Genomic DNA, 23579 nt, shown 5'->3' with positions numbered 1-23579 from the left:
TGAGAGGAGGCAGACTTGCTGTCCTGAAGTACTCCCTTCCACCTCAGACTGGGGACAGCGTGTGCCGCACTAAAGTGTGCTGCTTTGACAGGTTGTGATGGAGCCGCGCACATCAACTCTCCAGTTGCTCGGCTGCGAAGGCAACAAGGACCGTGCACCTCGATGGCACTGCGTGAGTAATGACAATAACAGTTCAAGCTAATGCCAATCACAGCGGTGACTTTTGCTATAGTGTTACTTGTGCGGTGGCAATTGAATTGAAACTGCCACATCAGTTTGCATTAGGCCACTTAGCAGCTGATGTGGTTTCTCACTAGCACAGCAAAGGGGAGGGAGTGTGGCTCCGGTGAAGCCTCTGAGAAGTCAGGTTTCCAACCGGGACTGGGAACACAACCGCACTCAGCTACAGAAGTTGTAAACTGGCTGTCTGGAAAACACTTTCCATTGACATTTCAAACTTAAAACTTCCCCCCCCCCCGCCCCGCTCCCCTAGAAAACGGTAAGATGGTAGCCGGTGAGTGTTGAGCTGCAGAGCTGTCTTTCTGCAGCTGGAGCAGCTCTGCTGAGCGTCCGTGGTGTCCCCAGCACAGCCGGGGCTTTGCCCCTGTGCCGCCCGTGGGGCAGCGGGGGCGGACGTGGATGGGAGCATTGAGCTCGCCCTACCTGGAGCTTGTTGGGGGCAGAGAGTTGCCATGAGACGGGTGTTTGTCCTCCGTCCTGCGTAACTACTCGCAGGGGGTATGAAGGAGGAGATTCCCCCCGCAGATCGGGGACGCCCGGTTTTCGTCGGGTGAGGGCTCCCTGCCCGCGCGCGCTCTCACCTTGAGGTGGGGGGATCGATATTTCATTACCTACGGCCCTGCTTCTCCAGAGCCTCACGTTTTGTGGGGTTTAATGTAATATCCCCACTCTTTTAAATTGCAATATCTGAAACACTGATGTGAGCACCGTAAATCCATTTTTTTTTAGTGAGGTGAATTAGCTAAGCGGCTTTATTTTTTCCAGTTGTAGAATTGTTCCAATGCTTCTTTTGACCAGCTTTGGCTTAAAAAAGACTTCATCTTTAAAAATCCAATTTTACAAACAGTTAGTCTTTAGTGTGGACTGTTGCTTTTTAGTAATTTGGGGGAAAAAATTAATGGCTGATATATTTAATTTTCAGACACAGCTACTGCATGTTTAAAGCATCTTTTTTTATAATTTTATTGTCAACGATATAGGTTGAACACTGCAGAGATATTGCTCTTGCAGGCTTGTACGATTAAAATCATGGTATTTCTGAAGGGGCTGTTAAAGTGTCTGTGGAGCTATCTGCTACTGCATAGCTCTGAACTAATTCAATGAATAGATACTTTAAATATCAGTGCAACAGCTTGTTTTCCAACCAGACAGAAAGCTCCAAATCTAATGCTAGTATTCTTGCTGACCTCAGAAGAGGAGCTGAGCATGCTTAGCTTTCATTTGAATTCTTTCTTTAAATATGGCTAAAGAGCAAAGGCTCTGAATCTGCCTAGTGTAACTTGAAACTAATGGGTAATTAATGTACAGTCAGATCTGCAGTAGCTCCAGGGTATGGGTACCTAGATTTTGCCCTTCTACCCAGGACCTACTTTCTTAGAATCCTTTATATCTGCATCTCTCACTTACATGGGTTAGTGTGTGTTTAAGCTGTGAATAATGGTTGAAATCACTCCTGCATGGGCAATATTGTATTCTTTTAGAGTAGATCATTATTCTATATGGAATAAATAGTGTTATCCAGTTGATATGCTTTAAGGCTAATGGACCAAAGTCTAGCATGTAAGAAGCCAGACAACAAGACATGTTTCTCCATTGGTTTTTTCCTGATATATTAATTAATGAAAACCAAGATTCCTCTCCGAGAGGGAAGTACACTTCTGCAAAATTCCTACCTGGCTTCAGGAGTTTTCTTCACTGTTACTCTGTAACACTTGCTAATGTGCATAGGGGAATGAATCTCCCCGTGATCTGGGTAATGAAGTATTTTCGCGTGCTCTGGGGCTGTGTGTGTGTGTGTGAAAGGCAGCCCCTTGGAGCCGTGACGGAGAGCAGCCCAGCCCACGGGCAGGAGTCCGATGCTCCCAAACTCCTCTGGCTCTCTGCACTGAAGATCTTTTTGCAGTGTATTTGTTATGGCAGTGCCCGAGGCCTGTCAGGTGTGGCAACGCAGTGTTTGTGCAGGGAAAGCTAAGCGTTGCCTCGTCAGCGTGGATGGAGATCTGGGTAGGAGGAGGGAGCTGAGGACAGGAGGTGGAAGGCAGAGCAAGGTGCTCCCGGGCAGGTGAGCCCCTTCCTCAGCAGGTGTGTGCTGGGAATGCGTCCGCATGGCTGGGAATGTGAGATGGGACCTTCCAGCACCTGCCAGTCCCTGCAGCAGTTGAGCAGCCCAGGGCTTTACACTTCTGAATCCGGGAACCTGATTCTCCCTGGTCTGTGCTTATATTGTGGTTTAGAGTCCTGCCAATTCTAAAAACGAGACACTTGACAACCTGGCTTAGGAAGCATGAGATTAAGTGAAAACATAGAAAATAACGTTCTTCTAGTTTTTTGACTCTTTAGGGTATATTGGCTACAAGCTAAAGCTTCCTTGCAACTGTCAGCTGGATGACTATCTCTTCAAAATAAAAGCAGGGCTCAGACTCAGGCTTTAAGTAGATCAAGGCTGTGGGGACAACTGAACCCCAAGGTGTGGTGGCATTTATTTGGAGAGGGAGCAAAAAGCCATCCGTGGCTTATGAGAATGGAGTATACTTACAAGAGTACGCTTTGCGTACATTCTCCAGAAGAAATGGCTACCAGAATATGTCACAACACAGAATTGCCCAGAGAGAAAGAGTTTGTAGCATCTTTTCTATATGTTTTCCCAGTCTGAGGAGTTTTCTGACCCACCTTTCTGTGGAAGGCTGCTGGTCCCTTGAAGATCGCTTCAATTCCAGGGGGTCTTCTAACCTGGAGCACACTCCGGCAGAAACACCTGAAATACTCTTTGGCGTTGCCCTGTAGCATTCCTCTTTGTGTTGTGAGTTATTCCCTTTGGAGTCCAAGTACTGAGAGTTATTACATCTTTAAAGGCCTGCTGAGTTTGAGGAAAAGTAATTGGTTTGTTGCTCCAAACCTCTTGGTGGAATTATGTGAGGAAAAAACCTTTTCAACTTAATTTTCTATCTATATTTGGAGCCGTTGGCATGAATTCAGCCTGTACCGTATACCCACAAGCTCTGCAAGTGTGTGCAACTGAGTATTACGACAGCGTATTTAGTTGGGATAGCCAGTAGGATGCTCTGCTAGGTGTAAGACTTTTCCACTCTGCAGAACGGCTGTTTTATACAGTACATGGCAAGTCTGTTTTTCATCTTTACTAGTAAGTTGTTCAACTGCACTTTTATGTTAATGTAAAAGCTAATTAATGCTGTATGTTAACTATGCGTAGTGTTTTGCGAGAACAAAAGGAACTAAACCCCAATCATATCTTACGCTCCTGTTCTGACTTTGGTATTTCCTTGTTTATTAAGCTACAAAAGCCTGCTTGTTTCATGCTACAAAACCTCCAGGTTCATCAGCTGTAGGTTTGGGAGCCACTGAGACATCCTGAAGTTTCTCCTCTACCTCTAAGGTCAAATGTGCTGTTTCAATAGATGAAAGCCTGAGGGCCTGGTAAGGAAGTCCAAGGGTTTCTTTCTGATGGTTTTACACAGGCTGTCTGCTGCAATCAAATGCCACCATCCTCCAAAGTCTTCTGGCTCATGCACCAAGTAAAGCAGGTGTTCTGCAGTGACAGGACAGATGGGGTGAACGTCACTGGGGTGTAGCTTTTCTGCTGAGTCATTGCAGAGGACTTCTTGGGGACAACCTTGTACGACAACAAAATATGTGATAACTAATAGGTGAATGGGGTGTGTTATGTCGTCCTTTTTTCCGAAGTTTCATTACTCCACTATGGAGCTTTAAAGTATGATGCTGAAACATCCTTAATGGTCTCAGGCTAATTTGCTCTATCCTCTCACTGAGCCAGATGGACTTTGACCTCTTCGCTTGCCTTGACATTCAGAAGCACCTGACTTGTTCTGTGCGGGGCTTTAATGGGCATCTTGTGTCTTCCCTGGTGGGCAGGAGGAAAACCATGATGGGTGCCTCAGTCCTGCATTGTCCATAAGCACCATCTGGGATCAGTGGAGGATAGCTGGACCACCAAATGCTTGGAAAAGCTGCTGTTTAGTCAAAGCAGGGGAAAGGTAAAATCTGCTTTAAACACCCCTTGCAGTTCTGAAATATCACTTCTCTTGTCTAAGTGCTTTCCCAACTGCTTCAGCCCTTTCTCATGTTTCCCTTCTCACCAACATGAATTTCACAGGATGGTTTGATCTATGGCACAGATTCATTTTTCCAAGTTTTCGTGCTAGATGACTTGGCAGCTCTGGTCTTTTGAGTAACTTGCTTGGAAAGGTAGAATTTTATGGATCTCCCAAACCCATCACTCTTCCTGGAATTTAACATTGAAATAATTCAGTTCACGGTTTAATCCAGTGAATTATGTCTGCTTACAATTCTAGGGGAGATCGAGCAAATCCAGGTTAAATATACCCCCTTGTTCTGACAGAACCTCTCTGGACCTTCACTAAACTACCATCAAAAGGAAGCTTACTCCTTTGGGGTCTAAACCAGTGTGTTTTTCCAGTGAGTCTTATTGATTGAAGCTGGACTGAGACTGAGCCCTACAGCTGATCTTTGCATCTGATGATATTGACAAAAATTGTGAATAAATCAACGACAATGTAGGTACTTTGGTAAAACATGGTTGGCCTGTTTCCAGACACTTTCCTGGGTTTCATTAGACCCAGGCAGGTGATTCCTCAAGAAACGGTGATTTCAAGTTATCCTTCAATGTTCTTCAGCTGTTGAATCTAATGACCTTTTTTAAAAGTGACAAATATGTGAGGGGCTGGATCTCTTGCTACATAAGAAATCACTGATCCATTAGTTCAGATATTGGACTTGGAAGTAACATGCAACTTTCTGCCTCTGACTTCCATTAAATATGGCCAAATTGTATTAGATCATCATCTATAATTAGGCCAATTTTTCCTAATCTTTGTTGAAATGGGTTCAATCTGGTTTATAAATGAACACTGTTCTTTTTTTTTTCCATAGGCTGCAAGCTTTCCACTGTCCAGCAATACATGAATCAATTGAATAGTAAGCTAATGTATTGCACATGCTTCATATTTAGGTAGTTTTAGCCTTAAATGATTATCTCCAGGCTTTCTGTTCTTCCCTGTGCATAGTGTGTGTGTGGTGTAAGTGTTTCTGTGTGGTAATGCAGCCATTAGAACTTTCTGATGCCCTTGTGAACCTCTGCAGTAAGGTCCTTGGGACCTGAGTACTGCTTAATGCACTCATGTTTAGGCTGATTATTAGTACTCAACAGAAGCTACCCAGTAACTATGGCTTTTGTTACACCATGGCAGCTGAGTAAGCCCCTGACATGTACATTATCAGATTACAAATCTCTACTTAACACTAGCATTTTTCCTACAGTAGATATTCTTTCTCATACCTAAATATGCTCATACAGAACACTTGTCAGGTCACTCTAAATGCTGAATCCTTTCAGCAGTGACACAGATCTCTTCTGATACCACTCTTCAATCAGTCTTAATTACTACTCAGAGTCTAATTTCAAGGTCTCCTTAGGTGTTGGTATTAGCTAATATTTCGTAAGTAAGGCAAAAGATAACACTGTCTGTCTCGTTCGCCTTTCAAGTTAGTATCTCTCTTTTCCCCGCAGAACACAGTAGGGCTAAAACCTTCTTGTTTAGCTTGGGGCAAAACACACCCTGCAAAAGCTGAGAAATAATCTAATTTTTTCAATGAAAGTCAGTGCCAGTCAAAGAAGCTTTTACATACTTACAGTTAGGGTACATCAAAAATGTACAAGTACTGGTAACCCCAGTTTATCATGTACAAGATTATGAAAGAAAACCAAATTAAGGGAGGATATTCACAAAGTCTTTGAAATAATGAAAGAATGGCAAATGCTGCTTCATTTTAATGTTCTGGAGTCACTGAAAATGAGGAAATTATTGTCGCTTTCATTGGGTGAGTTTCTTAGTTTTTAACACATTAATATTTATGCTGCTCAATTGTCTATGTTATAAATAGCCTCTCAGAAATCTGTGTGCGTCCCTTTTTAGTTTAGATATTTAAAACATAAGTAGCCTGAAAGTAACTAAATATCAGTCTTACATGCAACTTCATCAAAAGACAGAAAGAAGGTGCTCAAGCACTGGATCTCCTCTTCCTCCCAGGAAAGAGTTAACACAAAGAAATAAAATCAGATATGTGTAGCCTCCAGACGTCCATTAAAGTGCAGAATGCTGTTTTCTATCACAGATTATATGCCAGATGTTCAAACTATCTCTAATCATTGCAGATGTAATGGAGTAGAATGTTGCAGTTTGTGAGTTTACTGGCATTAATTCTGTATACTGCACAAGGGAAAAGATTTTAAATATATAATTATATCTCATTAATACTCAGGTTTTATTTCCTTTCAATGGAACAGGACTTATTAAAGCAACCATTTACCGCATGTTTTCTTTTAGTGTTTGGCCCCAGCATAATCCTGTGTGCATTGTACGTGTAAATATGTACTAACCTGAGTATATAGAAACACACACTACTGTATATAATTCCACTGGTACAAACCCCCACTTTTTATATGCATGAGATGTTTTTATAATGTAAATTGACAAGGAAAAAGATCTTACTTAGAACAGTACTGTATAACCACATGCTATCTTACTTTTTATGGAGAAGAACTGTAAAAAAATGTATCTTTTAATGATATTTATTCAGTTATGCTAGAAGAAAATTGTGCAATGTGAAATGTTAGGCTACTTTCATGCCCCCTGACTGCTACAGTCCTGCCCCAAGTACCAAAGGCAGATATTACAGTGGTGAGAGTGACTTGCCGAGGATTTTTCTTTGGTATTATTCAGCATGCTGATTGCAGGAGAGCTGGTCCTGCCCGGCCTCCCCCCTTGCCCCCAAATACACACTGCATGAAGGGACACTCCTGCTTTTTCACACATCCTTTCTTCTGTCCTCCTTTGTACCCTTTGGGGCTCAGCTCCCATCAAACGGTGTCCACAAGGCACGGTGTTTCCTTTGTCCTCCTTCCTACCCAATACAGAGTTCAGCCACATCTGAGAGTGTCTCTTTACATCCTATATCTATTGAAATCACTGCAAAAGTGTTCATCGTTCTCAATGGGCTGTGGACTTTGCTGTCCTCTGGAAGACAGCAACAAGGCTGTGAGGATGAATTTTTTGGGAAGTTCCTACATCTGCTTTCAGATACAGAACCTCAATTATTATTTCCCCAGGAGCCATCCCTCATTCAGATGGTAATTTTTGCCTTCCAGCTTTAACACGTAGCCTCAACCTATGTAAAACATACCCCGTGTACCAAATGCGGAGTCCTTTCTGGGAGCTATTCCTGCTCTGTTGTCGTTGTACCCAGCAGCTCCACGAACACTGACTTTCCTTTCCCAGTCCCACGGAGAGAGCAGTAGTAATCGTAATTGGGTTTTCTTGCTAGAGACCAGGCAGCCAGTGAGGCTAAAAGTGAGTTTCCCAAGTCCCTGCTGAGGGCTGGTGCACAGGGTGGGACACCTGAGTGTCGGTGCTCGGGCACCGGCTCCCTCCCACCGCTGCTCTGCGGCTGGTGTCTTGCTGAGACATTAAAAATGTTTCGACTGCACCAAGGCTGTGGTTTAATTAACTTGCTTGGCTCTTTCGCTGTGCAGACACATTCTCCACAAAAATTCAGACCAAAGATTTAGTTGGGCAAACTTAGAAGCAGTTGCAAAATGCCTTGTGCCTAGATGTGTTGGGGAGGCTCAGTCCTGTGATGCAGCATTTAGGTAAAACAGGGACTGTTTCAGTGTTCTCTATACCCTGGACATATGCACAGGGTTCAGGTAACTACTCCTGTGTTTTAAGGCTCTTGCGGCAGACAGTGGTGGGAGGACATGGGCATTTTGGCCAAGAATTGCAGGGAAAATCTTAGACATACATGTAATATTCATGCTCTTAGGCACGCATATAATTGTGCCACATCTCACAGTTTGAGAAAGCCAATAGAAAGAAACCTGCGAATAACTTCCTTTCTTCCACAACTCATCTAATTACTTTGCCTTTTCAAATATCAGATAACAATAGTAGTTTCTTGACTATTTCCTTTAGAAGTAAGCAACTATCATAAAGTGTAATTTAGGCTCTGAAGTCAGCTGAGTGCTGCATGGGCGCAGAGGTTTACTTTTGTGGAGCTTGCTGCTGGGTGATGGCCTCTGTGCAAGTGTGCCATGTCGTACTGATTGCTTTGACTTTGAAAGGAGTATCTTAATCTCCAGTAATGTAGTGTCAGGCCAGGGATACTGGATAAAGTTCGGCTTTATTTAGAAAAACAGATACGTATGCAGGCAGTACAGTTCTGCTGCTGATATTTTAACGTGATTTGTATGTGGTGTGCTTGAATAAGAAGAAAACCTGCTGATCTGTTCTACATAGTTGCATATAGGTACTCCTTTCAAACATAAGCAAGTGTCCAGCTGCACACAAACCGAACCGGGTTTGGAAAGCCACTGGGCTCCCCCCAGACACAGTTCATCTTGAAACAGGACCTTTGCAAGCACTTGATAATTTAGGTTATATTAAGTATGTAGATATATACTATTTAAAAGAAATAACAGTACACGAGCCCCAGTATGAAATGAAGATTCTCTTCAAGATTATTTATGTCCGTATTTCATTTTGTGTATTTTGAGATGCATTAATGCAATGCTTTTACACTAAAGCCTGTTTTTATGAATTTTCATGCTATGTGCATCATATCATATGCTGTAGCTAATAAAGTAATTAGCAGATGAATTGCCATCAGATCCTGTCCACTGAATTCAATAAGGAGTTAAATAGTTAAAAGGTAGAAAATGTGACAACTTGAGCTCTGTTCCATATGGTCCAGAGATGCAGAACATCAGCTGAAATCTCTCTTTTTAGTGGTGCACAACAAGGATTAAGTCAACCAGGTAATTTGCTCCAAGAGTCAACAACACTCCTTGTCAAAAAAATAAGCCAACAAAAAACACCAACACAAAACCAAGCTGGCTAGCAATCTCAAGAGCAAGGAGGTCAGGGATGTTCTCTTGGCGAAGACCTGCAATGTCTGATAAGAAGAGAGAGCAATTTTAAAATCAATGCAATATTTACTGGAATACTGAAAATCATTCCTACTTTATTTAAAGGGATGTTTCATGGGTATCTATAAATAAAGGATCCCTTCCTTACATGCCAGCCTTTCAGAAACAAGGCAAAGATGCGAGACAGCAAAAAAGGTCTGACCATATCAGCACACAGTATGATAGACTGCCCCTCCAAATGACACTTTCATTATCAGTAAATTTATGTTCCTATTTCAGTCTGTAATAATGACCATTCACAGCAAAAGCATGGTGGCTGTTAATGGACAGGAGTGGGGATAAAAATTCATTAATTAATGTGGAATTGAAGCATTTCCTCCACACACTTTGAGCAGCCAAGTATTTCGCAGCAGATCTTGGCACCCGAGTGCAGGTATAATAATTATACACAATTTTCAGTGATTAAAAGGTTGTAAAGTAATTTTAGATACATCTCAAAATTATTTATCTTATAAATGAGGATAGAGCGAATACGAGCTGAATCATAAGTACCACTGTTCAGAGCTGAGCTGAAGAGCTTGCAGGGGGAGATTCCTGCTCTTCAGCAGTGATGTCTCAGCTGTACCTCCATGGTGGTTATCTACTCATAATTTTCTGCCTTTCATCTTCTGAAAAGGCAGGTGACTCTGAATAGCATGATTTGCAAATATCTGTAACATCTTTTATGTAACAGTAATTTAGGCAGTGATATTCTGGTTCTAATAGTATGTTGCCCACTTTGATAACCAGCACATTAGTATCCGCTATTGTGGTAAGGATGGCAATCCTACACATCACTTTGTCATTCTTCCCATCAGTTTGCATTTTATTCTACAGTGGATTAATTTCCAGCTCCTGTCTCTTACCTTGTCATCTAAAAAAAAGTTGCCACACAGAATCAGATGGGCAGCCTAGCTATCTGCCACTCATGGGACCACTGCCTCCAACATAACTGCAGGTGAAGCTCTCCAGAAAGCAGGTTTCCTCTTTGCTGTGCCACCATGACTTAGGCAGTGAGGTGATAGTGTAGATGCCAAGATGTGGTGGTATAAATGCCTCTTTGGAAATAGTCCGGGAGATTTTGTTATGGAATTTTTGTCTTTGTTCTGGATGGTGTGGGCTCCAAAATTGTTCCTTAATCTTTAGAGATAGACAATGAAAACAGGTCCTTCGCTGTTCCTGGGCTCTGATCTGAATTATTTCAGCGTGGCACCAAAGGCTATGTTAGACATCAAAGGCACAATCGTTTCATTTCAGTGTTAAAGTCTAGGAATTTATGGAAAGAGTGAATGGACCCCAGTGGTAACCTGAAAGGATGTGATGGTCAAAACTTATCCGGGCATTGGAACTGTCCTGTCTGCGTCTGGTAGTCCTAACGTTTCAGGAACAGACAGGATGTTCAATCTGCTGCCTCATGTATTTTCACTTAGCTTTCAGGTGGGAGGGGGAAACCAAATGATTCATTAATGAACTCAAGAAGCAAATGGACACTGTTAAGGGGGAAGGGGAAAAGCCTTTCATTTGGAATCAACTATAAAAATAGCCAGTTCTAAAACATATTTTCCAAAACAGGAATGTGCAAACCCCTTGTATTTTAAATGCAAACGAAGCTGTTGCTGTCAGCTATTCTACATGTGTCTGATAAAACCAGGTAGCCTTGCCCTTTTTCGATCAAGCATGATTATACAAATGAAATCCAGCAAAATAAATGTAACAAGATACTAGGTGTGTTGCATTGTTTCTGTATTACATGTTTTCCACTGAGTGGAAATGTAACGTTTTTTGGAAATTTCTCCTGGTGTGACTGTGCTAGCAGTAATATGAAAGTGGTGGGGGCTATAAAGCTGCTGTTTACTCAGTGAACTAAAGCACTTATTTCTGTCACCTTAGTAGGGTCAGCTCACTTCTGAGCCAAGCCAGCTAGCAGTTGGATGTGTTAAAAATATAAAATGAGGCTTAAGAGAAGGAAGAAAAAAATTCTAAAATGCATTGCACTCAGCTGAAAAGTAGTGTTTCTTCCCTAAGACCTGAAGATCACTGCGAATAGAAGGGGAGGTTGAATTTTGGGGGCATTGTATTGATCTCTCCAACAATCCACATATCTTAATGTAAAGCTACAGAAAGAAACCTTAGTCAGACTCTGCAGAAAGTTTCCTGATGTGAAGAGGTACGGAGCTCTTGGCCAGAGCTCAAGGGAACATTGTAAGGCTTAGATCTAATAGTAATTTCCATCAAACACACATTTTAGTCTTTTTTCCTATTATTTCTAGAAATTAGAGACTGAATGATGATATTCAATGACTAATACCTGGTTATAATATTAGCTGTCTTTTTTTAAAGGCTATTTACCTCCTTAACTCTTTTTAGAAAGTCTTCCAGACTGAGTTCCATTCGTAATAATGACAAAAACCACAAGAAATGAGATGAAGAATTTACTCACTTGAAAGTGGAAGATATCGGTTCCACACTGCAAAGATACAAATTAAACAATTAAAAAAACAAAATCGAGTTCTTCCTGTGGTTGATTTTCATTGCAGTACCCAGGTATTAAAAATGGCCATAGAAATTGAATCCATCAGTCATTGAAATAATTTTGGCTTCTCCTCTGTAGCAGGCAAGTACCAATGCTGCCTGCAAAGGCATGAGGCTGTTATGTGGAGTCTATTTGGACACTTTACACTATGTAGTGGAAAGGGAGGCAAAAACATCCAACCTCATCTCTCCCCATAACACAATCCAATACTGGTGAGGAAATGTGCTTGTTCCAGAAAACACATTAGCACAGATCAGTCAACCCTACTATCCTGGCTGTCTCCGCATCACATATCTGCACAGTGAGGTTGTGCCCTAGAAGTAAATTGGTTCACTTCATTCCTGAGACTTAAGACCAATACCCACACAAGGACTTAGGCATTTGAAAGAGGATGTAAGCATGTTTGTCAAAAATGGAGCTTTACAAAACTCCCGTTCAGCTGCTGCCTGTTGGAAGGTGGGAATATTGCATATTTGGCCATAAAAACGTTGCCTGGAGAAATAGGAGGTGATGCTTTCAGGTTGCTTCAGATAGCTCAGGGAGCTGATCCAAGGTACCCTATGAGTTGCGTGTGTGTGTTGTGAGGATGCAGCTGTTGAATGAAAGGTAGCGGTGGAGACGAACTCCCAGTGCGTTTTGAAGATGCGTCATTCCCCACTGCTGGCCCTTCTGATGGCGAAGTGGTAGCTGCAGGAGAAGCTTCTACCGGGCTGTAGGCAGTGCGGGGCTCGCTGCCTGCACCCAGGAGTGGGGTGGGAGTGTCTTTAGCATTGGCCTTACCAATGCTGCGCTGCCCGCTTTCCCCAGTGTCCAAGAAGGATAAGGGGGCCATCTAACTCAAGGCTGAGGATTTGCTGTAGGGATGAGGTACCTGAAAGTTATGTTTTTGTTCTGAGGAGCATGGGCCCCCATCACTTTGGGCATCTTCACTTGTGAGATATGTGATTAGGTGACCTGGGGCAAAACGTAGTTGCCATTAATTGGACCGTCCATGTCGCCAAAAGGCATCCTAATGGCAGGGTTAGGAACTCAGTCCTGCACAAGTGGGGTGTGGGGATACCATAGTGCTAGAGGGGCAGGGTATAAAAGAAATTAATCTGTTAAAACTCTACAGAGGAAATGTGTGTAGAATTGGCAAAACATTCAGGCATCTTGCCTTGAGGAAAAGGACAGTCACCATCTTGGCCAACAAACCAGGCAGTGAAGCAAAGCCCTCCACAGCTAAAAGCATGAACTTCTCCTAGAGCTACAGCTCTGCAGCTGGGAGCTGCAATAATTCATATCCTCTGTGGACTTGTAACAAATGCCTGTCAGTGGTTTGAAGAACATCCCTCAGTCTCAGCGTTGACTCTGCTCCCTCAGTTCCCTCATGTTATTGTTGAAATATTATTTACCTCATAAATAAAGAAGCTGAGGTAATAGATGGGGACTGTTATTAAAAGGATGAACTCGGAAATGTTCTGACTATTGTCCTTCATACTTTTGGGGTACCTCATTTTGTGTCTTTATCACTCATTGCAGGCTAAGATTCTCTGAGCAGCAAATTAACTTGTAACTTACATGAAAATTTCCTTTTTCTGCTTTATTTCATGTGTTGGTGTTACTAAACAGGGAAGCAATGGAGTCAATTCAAAAAAGGCCAGTAACAATCAAGGTAAAAGATGTGGTTTGGTCAGATGCCTCATTTGTGCTGGTGTTTAATCAAATTCCAGGTTGCCCTATCTCCAAATGCACACAGGACAAGTGCTCAGCTTGGTTTGCTTGTGGAGAATTAGGGGCAGCTATTTCAGCAGAGGCTGAGTTATGTGGACCCAGTAGTGACTGGGAACACTTGTTTCTCAGGAAGGTCTGGCTGATCTTGTGTTTAGCCCAAATTCTGTAAAACACTGAAGTTCTTCAGCATTAAGAACTTAAAGGGACGCTTGGACTCTTAAAATCCTATTTTCTCTCAGCTATGTTTGTAGGTATCATCTGCAGTTGCCTTCACTGATGCACACCGAGCTAAAACCATTGTTTCCCTTTTTTGGCTTATTTACATGTAACAGCATTCTGCTTACACGTAGTGTCACTGCTTTTCCCCTAGTTATGTCTTGATCATACGACTGCTTAATTAAGCATGTGCTTAATTTTGTATAACTTACTTATTCAGGAAAGTTTCTCACTTGATTAAAATTAAGCATATGAATGTTGCATATCTGGGCTTCTAATTAGTTTTCTTGGCTGCTTGGGGTTTTTTATAAACCATGAAGGGAGCGAATGAAGACAAAGGAAAACTGTATCTGTAAAGGTAGTTTGGGGCTTAGCAACGGCATCTGACATGGCTTTTACTTCACTGAGAATAAAAAAATCAAGTCTACGTTTCCTTTTAAACTGCTTAAGGATTTAAAAGCTTCAGGGCAGAATGTGGTAACCGCTTCAGACTTTGCTTTAAGGATTTAGAGCCTGATTCAAATCCTATTGAAGTCAATGGAAATCATTTAAGAGATTTCACTGGGCTTTGGATCGGGCCCTCATAGCAAACGAGAGCCTTAACTGTGTTAAGGAGTTAATGTCCTTAAAGATGTTCTGGACTTGAAGCGGTTTAAGATCTTACGGTGTGTTTTCGGGTGTTGTGGTGTAATTCAGAGGAGCTAAACTCTCGCATTAAATGTGCTCTTCCGTACTGGTAGCCCTTGCAGTAGCAAAGCCTTTCGGACACCTGTCAAGGCAGCTCTAACTCATTCATTTTCCTCGAATGAGGTCTGTGCACAGCAAAGCTGCTCCCCCGAGTGTCTAAGCCCCCGGCGAGCTGCACGGCTCACAGCTGGGACGGAGCAACATACAGGGCACTACCCGCTTGGGCAGGTAGCACAGGAGGATGTGTTGATGTGCGTGTGGCTGTGCGAAGATGCATATGCACACAGGCTGGGGGGGAAAAAGCGTCAAAAGCCATATTAATAAACGCCCATTCAGTATACTGGCCACCTTCACCGGCTGTGACGAGCAGCTCCTCCTTTGGGGAGAGAGGGGCTGAGGCTTTATGGGCTCGACACTGACACTTTTTTCTGCTGTTGTGACCTTTCCCTCCAGCTGCCCTTGGGTCTGAACCCTGGATTTCAGCAGCAGGACCTCGGTGGGGAGGCTGACGCTCCCTTTAGCCTTTGCTACAGGCCAGTGCGGGGACAGTGCAGGCAAATTTCATCTTGCCGACCCTGCCACCACTGAAATTTTACCATATTCTTCTTATTTAATCTGATATCCCTGAAGTCTGCCTCTAGTCACAAATTTAAAGATGTTTTGTGTTCTCTGTGACTGGCACAGAATATGAGAGGACCCTTTTACAGCCTTTGATTACATGCTATTTCTCCCTGCCTGGGTAATTGTTGAAGAGTGAGTCAGAAAGATGTTCTGATTAATTAATATGGTATTTTAGGATGCTTCAGCCTGGTAAAGTATGGACTAGAATCCAGATTTCCCACTTATCTGCCTTAAATACTCTGACCCTATCCTGAACTTCACACTTGCTGTATGAGTGTTTGTTTATGCTGGAATTTGCTACAGGAGGCCTTATTAGCTGGTGGTCAAGATTTTATTTTTAAATGGATCGTTAGCTTGTTACATACTCAAGGAGAGTGTCGATGCATCTTCGCATAGGAATCCTTTCCTCCCATTCCTGTGCCCATAACATGAACCTGCTTAGAGACCTTATAGATTTCCTTCCATTCGTGAGAAAATAATAATAAAAAAAAAAAGCAGAGAAAAAAAAAACAACAGGGAAGTAGCAGCAGTGGAAGTGGAAACACATTCTTTAATCATGGTAATGGAGCAGATGCTTCAATAGCAACAGCAGCAGGTCCAATAAGTGCTGTATCTTCTTCTTTCATCCCCCTCTAACCAGAGCTGCTAGCAACATGCCATCTTTCCTTCTCAGGATTTTGCTTCCAGTAGCATCTGCTGTGCCTCTTTCTCCTACATGCTGCAGCATATGTAGCTGCATCACAAGAAGCAGCCAAGTCATACACCGAGGTAATTTCTATTAATGATTTGTACTTGCTTAGTGGATAAAATCCCTATCTGTAGGCCTGATTCATCACAGCTGCTTTGTGCTACTAGTGTGCGCAGAGGAAGCGCTACGAGAACAGGCGGACGATTACTGGATAGCCCAGGACTGACAGCAGAGCAGGAGTGCTTGGATTAAGGGAAATAACTTCAGTGAGGGTAATAATAAGATCACGATTTTACATTTGTTGTAAGAGGTGGTGGCTGCTGGGTTTCCATGTGAAATTCTTCTGTGTTCTCACTGGCTTCGTTGACAGAATCAATTATCAGAAATTTCCAGTATGATTTCCAGAAGCATATGTTTGCATATTTTAGATTAGAAAAAAGAAAAGGGTGGGAAGGGAGAAACTCACATCTGTGGGGGTATATGCAAACTAAACTGAATCTCAGACCTGTACTCTTGCATCCATCAGAAATTTGCCTCTAGAGTAACCCAAATGTTGGCTGTGGCGGAGCCTATGTTTTGCCATCTCTTGACCTGATTTATTTTGGCCTGAAGGCTGAAACCTCAACATTCACTCTTGTGCTTGTAGAAACCCAGGTGTTTTTACCAAGCTTCTGTTCAAAGGATGACAAATGTGGAAAGGAAACACGGGTGCAGCACTCTGCACCTCCGGAGAGCCTCGTGTTGGTGTCCCTTGGTTTCAGGGTCAGCGGGAGGCTCTCGGGGAGCTCTCAGGATCAGGCCCACCAAGAATACAGTGTTTGAGCTAATATGCAAATTCTAGGTAGTGCAAACACCAACACAGTCAATTACACACAGCAAAAACATACACAACAGCCAGGAAGCCATATGATAGATATCATGTTGTGACTATGTTGTGGGACTTTCATCTTTATTGGCAAACATTTCAGGCAGCAGTTCAGATTTACATAGAATCACATATGTGCTTAAGAAAGCATTTTATCTCCCCCTTCCTTTACTGAGCTGCAGTTACTAATACCCTGTTACCAGTAAGTAATTAAGATGTTTCAGTGCTCTTCAGATAATCACTCAAAATGTCAGTATCTTTTCCAAACCCCATCTAAATTTCTTGAAGTTGTAAAACTGGGATGGAAATTTCAGGCAAAGTGGAAATTCTGCTTCTTTCTAAGCTGACCCTGTCTTTTTTTTCTGTGATGTTTTGTTGGTTTTGGTTCTTGCAAGAGCCCAAAGGAAAGCGTGCAAAAGGAAAGCTTATTGTATTGAGAGAAGTCATCCAGAAACAACCCTTTTATTTGTAAAGGTATTAAAAGCAACAGACGTATTGTCAGTGTGTTGTATTAAAAAAAATTCTGGTTTGATTTTTGTCATGTAATAGGTTTGTAACTTAGACCACATTTCTCTAGCTTTTTTTACTTGCTCACTGATAATTTCTTAAAAAAATATTTCTGTAAACTTCCACATAACTCTTCTGAATTGGGATTTTTTCAAAGGGACCAAAGGGGCTTTGGTGGTTATTGAAAATCAGGCTCTGAATGATAGTCCTAAACAGAATGAGTATTGTGTAGCCTAGTAATAATTTAAATTCACTAGCAAATAGAGTAGTATATTTTAAAATATTGCTTATATTCTCTATTCATGATATACCATAAATTCCTAGTATCAGCTGATTTTTCATTTTTTCCTCCACGGTTCAGTTTGGTCTTTTTAAATGAAAATGTTTATGAGCACTCTACTCATTAAGATACTCAGCACCTAATGAACTTGGAGAAGGCCAGCAATCCCACTGTTGTACAGAGATTTTATCAGAAAAGTTTCCCCAAATACCATGTATATCACTTATGGAAATTTTCTAAGATTCTTTCCAAATGAACAGTATTTAAGTATTTTTACAAAGAGCAATCAAAGCATGTAGCACTTGAATTTATGTTACATTAAAGCTCCCTGATTGTGCAATAATAAAAGATGAATGTGGATTTATATTGTATGCAAATTGATTAATCTTTTCATAGCATTGCTCAATAAAAAACATGAGGTAGAATCACAATGGTTATCTACTAGTACTGAAAGGCAAACAACAGAGGAGTTCATATAACATCCATGTGCAGCCATAATGTATACAGCAATTTTTCATCTCAATTTTAATATAAAATACATGCAGTATCTGTAGTAGTTGCAAAAAATACTCGGGAATGGCAGTTGCAAGGCACAGGTTAGGACTGTCACTGCAGTACTTCTGAAGGACATGCTCTGAGATGCCTTTTTGCAGAGCCTTTGCAGTAGCAGCTGTTGGGGAATGCAGAAGTGTCAGCTTCTGTTTTGTGATGGTATGTCTTGGAGGATGATGAGACCACTCGTAGTGTGACATTTGGGGCAAATATGTAAGACGTCTTGTCCTGAAGGTTCAAGAGAATATGATCTCTACTGTTGCAACATCTGTAATCGTGGCGAAAACACGTTGCGAATAAAGAAGACAGCCTGGTGGAAGCGTAAGCCTCTTAGGCACAGAAAGAGTTATCATGCCAAAGTGTGCATATTTTAATAGCAAGGATCATTAACAGCAAATGTTCTTAGCAAAATGGTTTGTTGCAAATAGAGGGCGCTGGGGCTCCTCAGGTGTCCTCAAATGTGAATTAGATTGTGTTTGCAAACTTTTTTTCTGGTTCATTGTACTGATCAGAGCGCGGTGGATCTGGAGAGGAAGGCAGTATTTCTGTATATGATTAAGATGTGGTAGTTGGGAGGGTTAGACTAGGATTAAAACAGAGGCATTCACGTTTACTCAGTTAAGTGATTTTGGTCAGCCATCTCTCAGTTCAGTAAGTCATTTAACAGTGTGTTTGAACATTTGTCCGAATAGGATGCAAGTGTTTATACCCATCAGCCATTGTGTGAATTCAGCCTATGTCTCTTAGGCCTAATTTCAGGTATATTATGAATTACTCCACCAGGAGCTATCACTTTCTAATGTGTTCCCACCTTGCACAGAGGTGGCTTGCTCTGTGTCTGGGCCTCCTGGGTGCTGCTGCAATACAAAGCTGTATAATAATCCTCTAGCAATAACTGCCTCTGGTCATGCAAAATATGCAGGGATAAATATGGCAAAAGAAATGTATGACATGAGTTTGTGAGATAAGCAATATGGGACTGTCTGAAGAAGGCGTCCTGGCATTTTCCTCCTATTCCTCTTTCTCAAGAGCTTTCTTTCAAAGGTCTTCCTGCTGTCCTCTTCTGCACTGTTAAAAAAGTGTGTGCAGATGCAGTTAATTGGCTAAAAGGCAAGGTGCAACCAGCCCTGGAGCTCATTCAGGTCTCAGAAACATCCCCTGCTCTTCTATTTCTCCATTTAGAAAAAATACGGAAGTTCAGACATCTCCAAAGCCTTAGAGATTCTTCATTCTTAAGTGGTTTTATTTTGTTTCATGTTTCCTGCGTGGAAATTGAAGTTGCAATTAATCTCTATTTACGAGGCTTTTTGGAGCTAATGACTCTGTGCTTTAAAGCCTAGGGCATGGCTGTCCTTTGGCACTGGGCTGGCTGGGTCTCACTCACCTCCTAATAGCAGTGTGGGTAAGAGCGGTTGGGTGGTTTTATACTGGAGCTGGCTCGTGTCTGACTAGCTCAAAATGTGAATAGCATATATGGTATTGTCTGCACTTAGCCAAGTGGACACCTGACCATGGAGTTAAGGTGATACGCTAGCAGGCCCGGGAAAATAATAGAATAACCCTGATTTTCCCCACTTAATTGCTAATTGTGATTGTTTATGCAAAGTATTACAGGAAGTTTTTTTTATAGTCGTCTACTTCTGTTTTCTTATTTGCTTATTTAAAGTAGTAAATTCATATTCGTTCACACAGCACAATGCTTTTTTGTCATAAAATAAATAACTCAGCAAAATATCAGCATTACAAAGTGATATTATTTTTCCTTTGAAGGCTCCCTTTACACAGCATGTCATACTAGAGACAGTGCTGCTTTCAGATGATATTATGATTTTTTTTTTTTTCTTTCTCCCACACTTTTCATTCCATTTTGGCTAAAGTTAATGGAACTGCACGTTAATACCTCTATTACTGGTCTTTTTGTATTTCATCTGCAAAGCTGTTTACTCTTCCAGTGAGTGACAACAGAGGACATGATAGAGGCATTTACAGTAATGAATAGTCTAGAGGAGGCTACCTGCACACCGCCTTTCACCCTTCACCAAAACACAAGATCACAGAGACTTGCATGCATTAGCTTGAGCCAGGATTAAATGTGCTGGTCCTTTGTGCATCCCATGGGCAGTGTTTGGCCATTGGGTCTCACTAGGAAAAGGCTCAACCTGGGCATCTGTCCTACCTGTAAAACGGTGCAAAGCGGACCCCTCCAAGGCAAGGTGCTGGCATGGTTTGCTGTCATTTATTTTAGAGCCGGGGAGGGCAGGAGCCCGCAGAACGTCAGGGCAGCTCCAACCCATTTAAATTAATCACTTCACAGGAAAATACAGCTTACTGCTACAAGACAAATTCACTTGCTGCAAACCCTTCGTGTTTGACAGGAAAAGTGCGCTTCTCTTTAGGACTCTAAACAATGAGTTGAGAAGCCTTTATAATTAACACTTTATTAAAAGATCCTAGATAAGCAGGAAAGCCATTGTCAGCGTGCGTGCTGTGTCCTCAGTAGGCACCCGGCTACATGTACATCATTTCCTCAAAAATCCTAAAGCTGAAAGAAGATCTATTTAACCCATCCGTTCCCTGTATGATGTCCTATGTCCTTTAGTACACCTGCCTTGCTTTAATAGCATTGCAAGCAGGTCTTTCGTAGTTTAGTCCTAATTCTACAAATGGTTCACCTAAGGGAGAAGTGGGAGCCTTGCCTGTGTCCTGAGTGGAAAGTAGTACTAGGGATGTCTGGGTAGTATTGATTTTTGGTAACAGCAATGAATTTGAAATAACCTTGGTCTCATGAATGACCTCTAAAGGGCTATTTATAGGAAATGTTTTAAAAATGAAGTGTGTTTTTATTTTTCACATAATTTAAAAAACTTATTCTGGGTCAGTTTTGCAGAGAGCTGAATAGAAGGAGCTTATCCAAGTTTCTGAACTTGGGAAAACTATGTATGTAAGGAAGCAGATAGAAAACAGCACTGACATTTGAAGCTCAGTAGTGTTTTGGATAGTGTTCCCCATCTAAGATGTACAAAATACAAGTGGTCACAGAGGGTTCTGCTTCTGGAGGGTCCCCCCATGCTCTCATATCCCTATGTGAGAGCAATCATAGTCAGTCATCTTAAAGAACTGGCTTCTGTAGCAAATAAACGTATTTACATACTGAGAGCTGAAGCCACCACATCAAAGACCCAGCTGAGGTCAGGTGCCTGTTCATTTCAGAAAGGTATACTGGATGCTGTCACCAAGGCTGTGAACACTTTACATCTATAAAACATCAGTTACAAAAGCACAGAGTATAAAGCTTTCAATTTAAAGGCTAGTAGCAGATTCCTCACTTTCTGATAACTTCCCTCCCCCACAGTCACGCTCAAGCTTATCCTTCTGCAAGTCAATCAACGCTTAGCCAAACAAGCGGGGCTTCTGCTCTCATCTCCAGCTTGGTGGACCAAAGCCCTCAGCTGACCAAAGCTGGGTACCTTGGGGTCAAGACTCTAGATTTTCCCTCATCAAAAAAAGAAACCCAAGCCACCCCCTTCCCCTTCAAAGCCCCACCCAGCATGAGTGCAGTAGCCACCTGAAATGATGCCAAGTCAATAATACTGATAAGCTGTGAATTTTAGAGAAAGATCAAGAAAAAGCAAATTTTGTGGTTGATTGCTCTAAAGTAAGATTAAATCTAGAAATATCAAAAGGCTGATGACCTCACAGGGATGGGGTAATGCCTAAAAGATATGACATTCCTATGCATTATTGAATACTATGCATGTTTGCTCATCCCTTTAAAAGAGTAAGAGCCATGCAACACAGAACATCTGCCACTAGTTGTAAAATTCCTGGAAATGCAGAGAAAAAAGAGAAGAAGTTTCTCTGTAAATGAAACAAAACATAGGAAGTTGCTTCTTTTTGCTAAGTCACTGCTTTCTGTGGCTTTTTGATCCATTTCTGAAAGGACTGGCAGTTCAGTTGGTAATTAAACAGTCTCTGGAAGAACACAGGCCTTTTGGAGTGTTTCGAACAGTCTCTCAGTTTTCACCTTTTCTCAGGATTTCTTTGAAGAGCCAAAGTCAAAGATGTATTTTCAAAACATGTCTCAACTTTGTGAGGTGCAGACAGAATGATCTAGATGATTTCCGTTGCACAGTGGGTAGGTACTTCATGCTAGATAGTGCTCAGACATGTGCAAATGTTACTGGATGCCCTTTAGGTTTTGAATTATTTTGTTGACTCCATTCAACATCTTGAATACTACTTAGACAATACTTTCTAGGTCAGTTTTTTATGCAATTCTTAAAGAAAAAGTATACTGCGTTTTAGCTGTTGCTGTATAAGCATGTGAAATCCAAAATATAATTTCAGGACAATGAATTGTTGATTGCAATATACTTCAGAAAAGAAACTTCCTAGTTTCCAACATTATTTTCAGTTTAACAGGAACAATATATAACCTTATCTGTTTAAACAAAATTAATTCATTTTTTGCTTGGGGACACTGTAGTTGTTTAGGATTGAATTCTCAAAAAGTCTAGGCATTGGGCTGGTGCTGCTCCCTGTGAGCTCTGGGATGAACTCATTGACTTCAGTGGTGGCAGAGTTGCAAAGCTGCAGCTTTTCAGGGTCTCTAACATTCATGTGCTCTTAGATTTGGAATAGGAGTGGACTGGTGGATGTCCAGGGTCCACAGAAAGTAATTCCCCAACCAGGTCAGAAATCCCTGCAGGTACGACCCAGAAGTGAAATTCCCTTTTGGTCGTTCTGCTCTGCTGGGCTGCACAAAGCTCCACAAAGTCCCCATGAGCTCTTTAGGGAAGACCCATGGAGAAGCAAAGGTGGGAAGCTCTTGTGCTGGTCCTTGGCATAAGGGGAATTTCATCAGCAGCTAACTGAAAGTTGTCATTCCCAAGTTTTTTGAATGTGGCCACAGCTGTGTACAGTCATCTATTCAGCAAGTGGATATAAACGACCTGGAAGCATATCCGTATTTTGCAAAGAATTTTGAATGTTCTGAAAAGACTCATTAGGAACATTCCCATTTATAAACCTCCATCTACTGCACTATGATTTAATTGTACTTGCAGATTTAATTGTACTTGCAAATAATTAAACAAATCCACAAAATGTTTGCGTTACATTAATTTACTTCACTTGGCCCTGCAATATTAGAACCGTAATTACTTACATATTTCCCTTTACTATTTTCTAACCTCTCTTTGTAAATTGTCAATAAGCATTCTGGAGACAGTTGGATTAAAAAAAAAAACCAAGTATGTGTCTGATTAATATTTTAAGACCATGAGGATCAAATCTAAAAATGTGGCTTTTTTTTTTTAGCAAGTTCAAATTAACTGATAAAGCTGTACAGTGTGTATTCAGAAGCCCTTCTTTAATCGTTGAGTGATATGAGTTTTTCTACTTCAAAATGCAACCACCTATACAGTAAGCACTAAAGGAGAAGGCAGGTTTCAATTTGCACTGGTGGGATGGCCATGGAGCGAGCAGAAGGTGCGCTCAACGCCCCAGCTGTACAATGAGCTGTACATTTGTACAATGTACAAAGACATCTCAGGCAGATGTCTTTCATATGCTGTCATGGGCACTGGTGTGGGGGCACGTGGCGGCCTCAGAGCAACTTCTCCCCTAGCCAGGCTGGCAGCGATGGCGGGGGCTGTC

At 41.8% G+C, this 23579-nt stretch overlaps 1 long non-coding RNA gene across 1 annotated transcript in view; it reads left to right on the top strand.

The window, feature by feature from the left end:
* Positions 1-88: 88 nt before the first annotated feature.
* The window catches only part of LOC115346257, a 51133-nt gene continuing 27642 nt past the window's right edge, over positions 89-23579 (top strand). The window contains exon 1 of the long non-coding RNA XR_003925075.1: positions 89-172. This is a non-coding gene — a long non-coding RNA (uncharacterized LOC115346257). The remainder of the gene's footprint in view (positions 173-23579) is intronic.

The sequence above is a fragment of the Aquila chrysaetos genome, chromosome 9 (genome assembly GCF_900496995.4).
Source record: "Aquila chrysaetos chrysaetos chromosome 9, bAquChr1.4, whole genome shotgun sequence".
Classification (NCBI taxonomy): domain Eukaryota; kingdom Metazoa; phylum Chordata; class Aves; order Accipitriformes; family Accipitridae; genus Aquila; species Aquila chrysaetos.
This window is presented reverse-complemented; position numbering and strand designations above follow the sequence as displayed.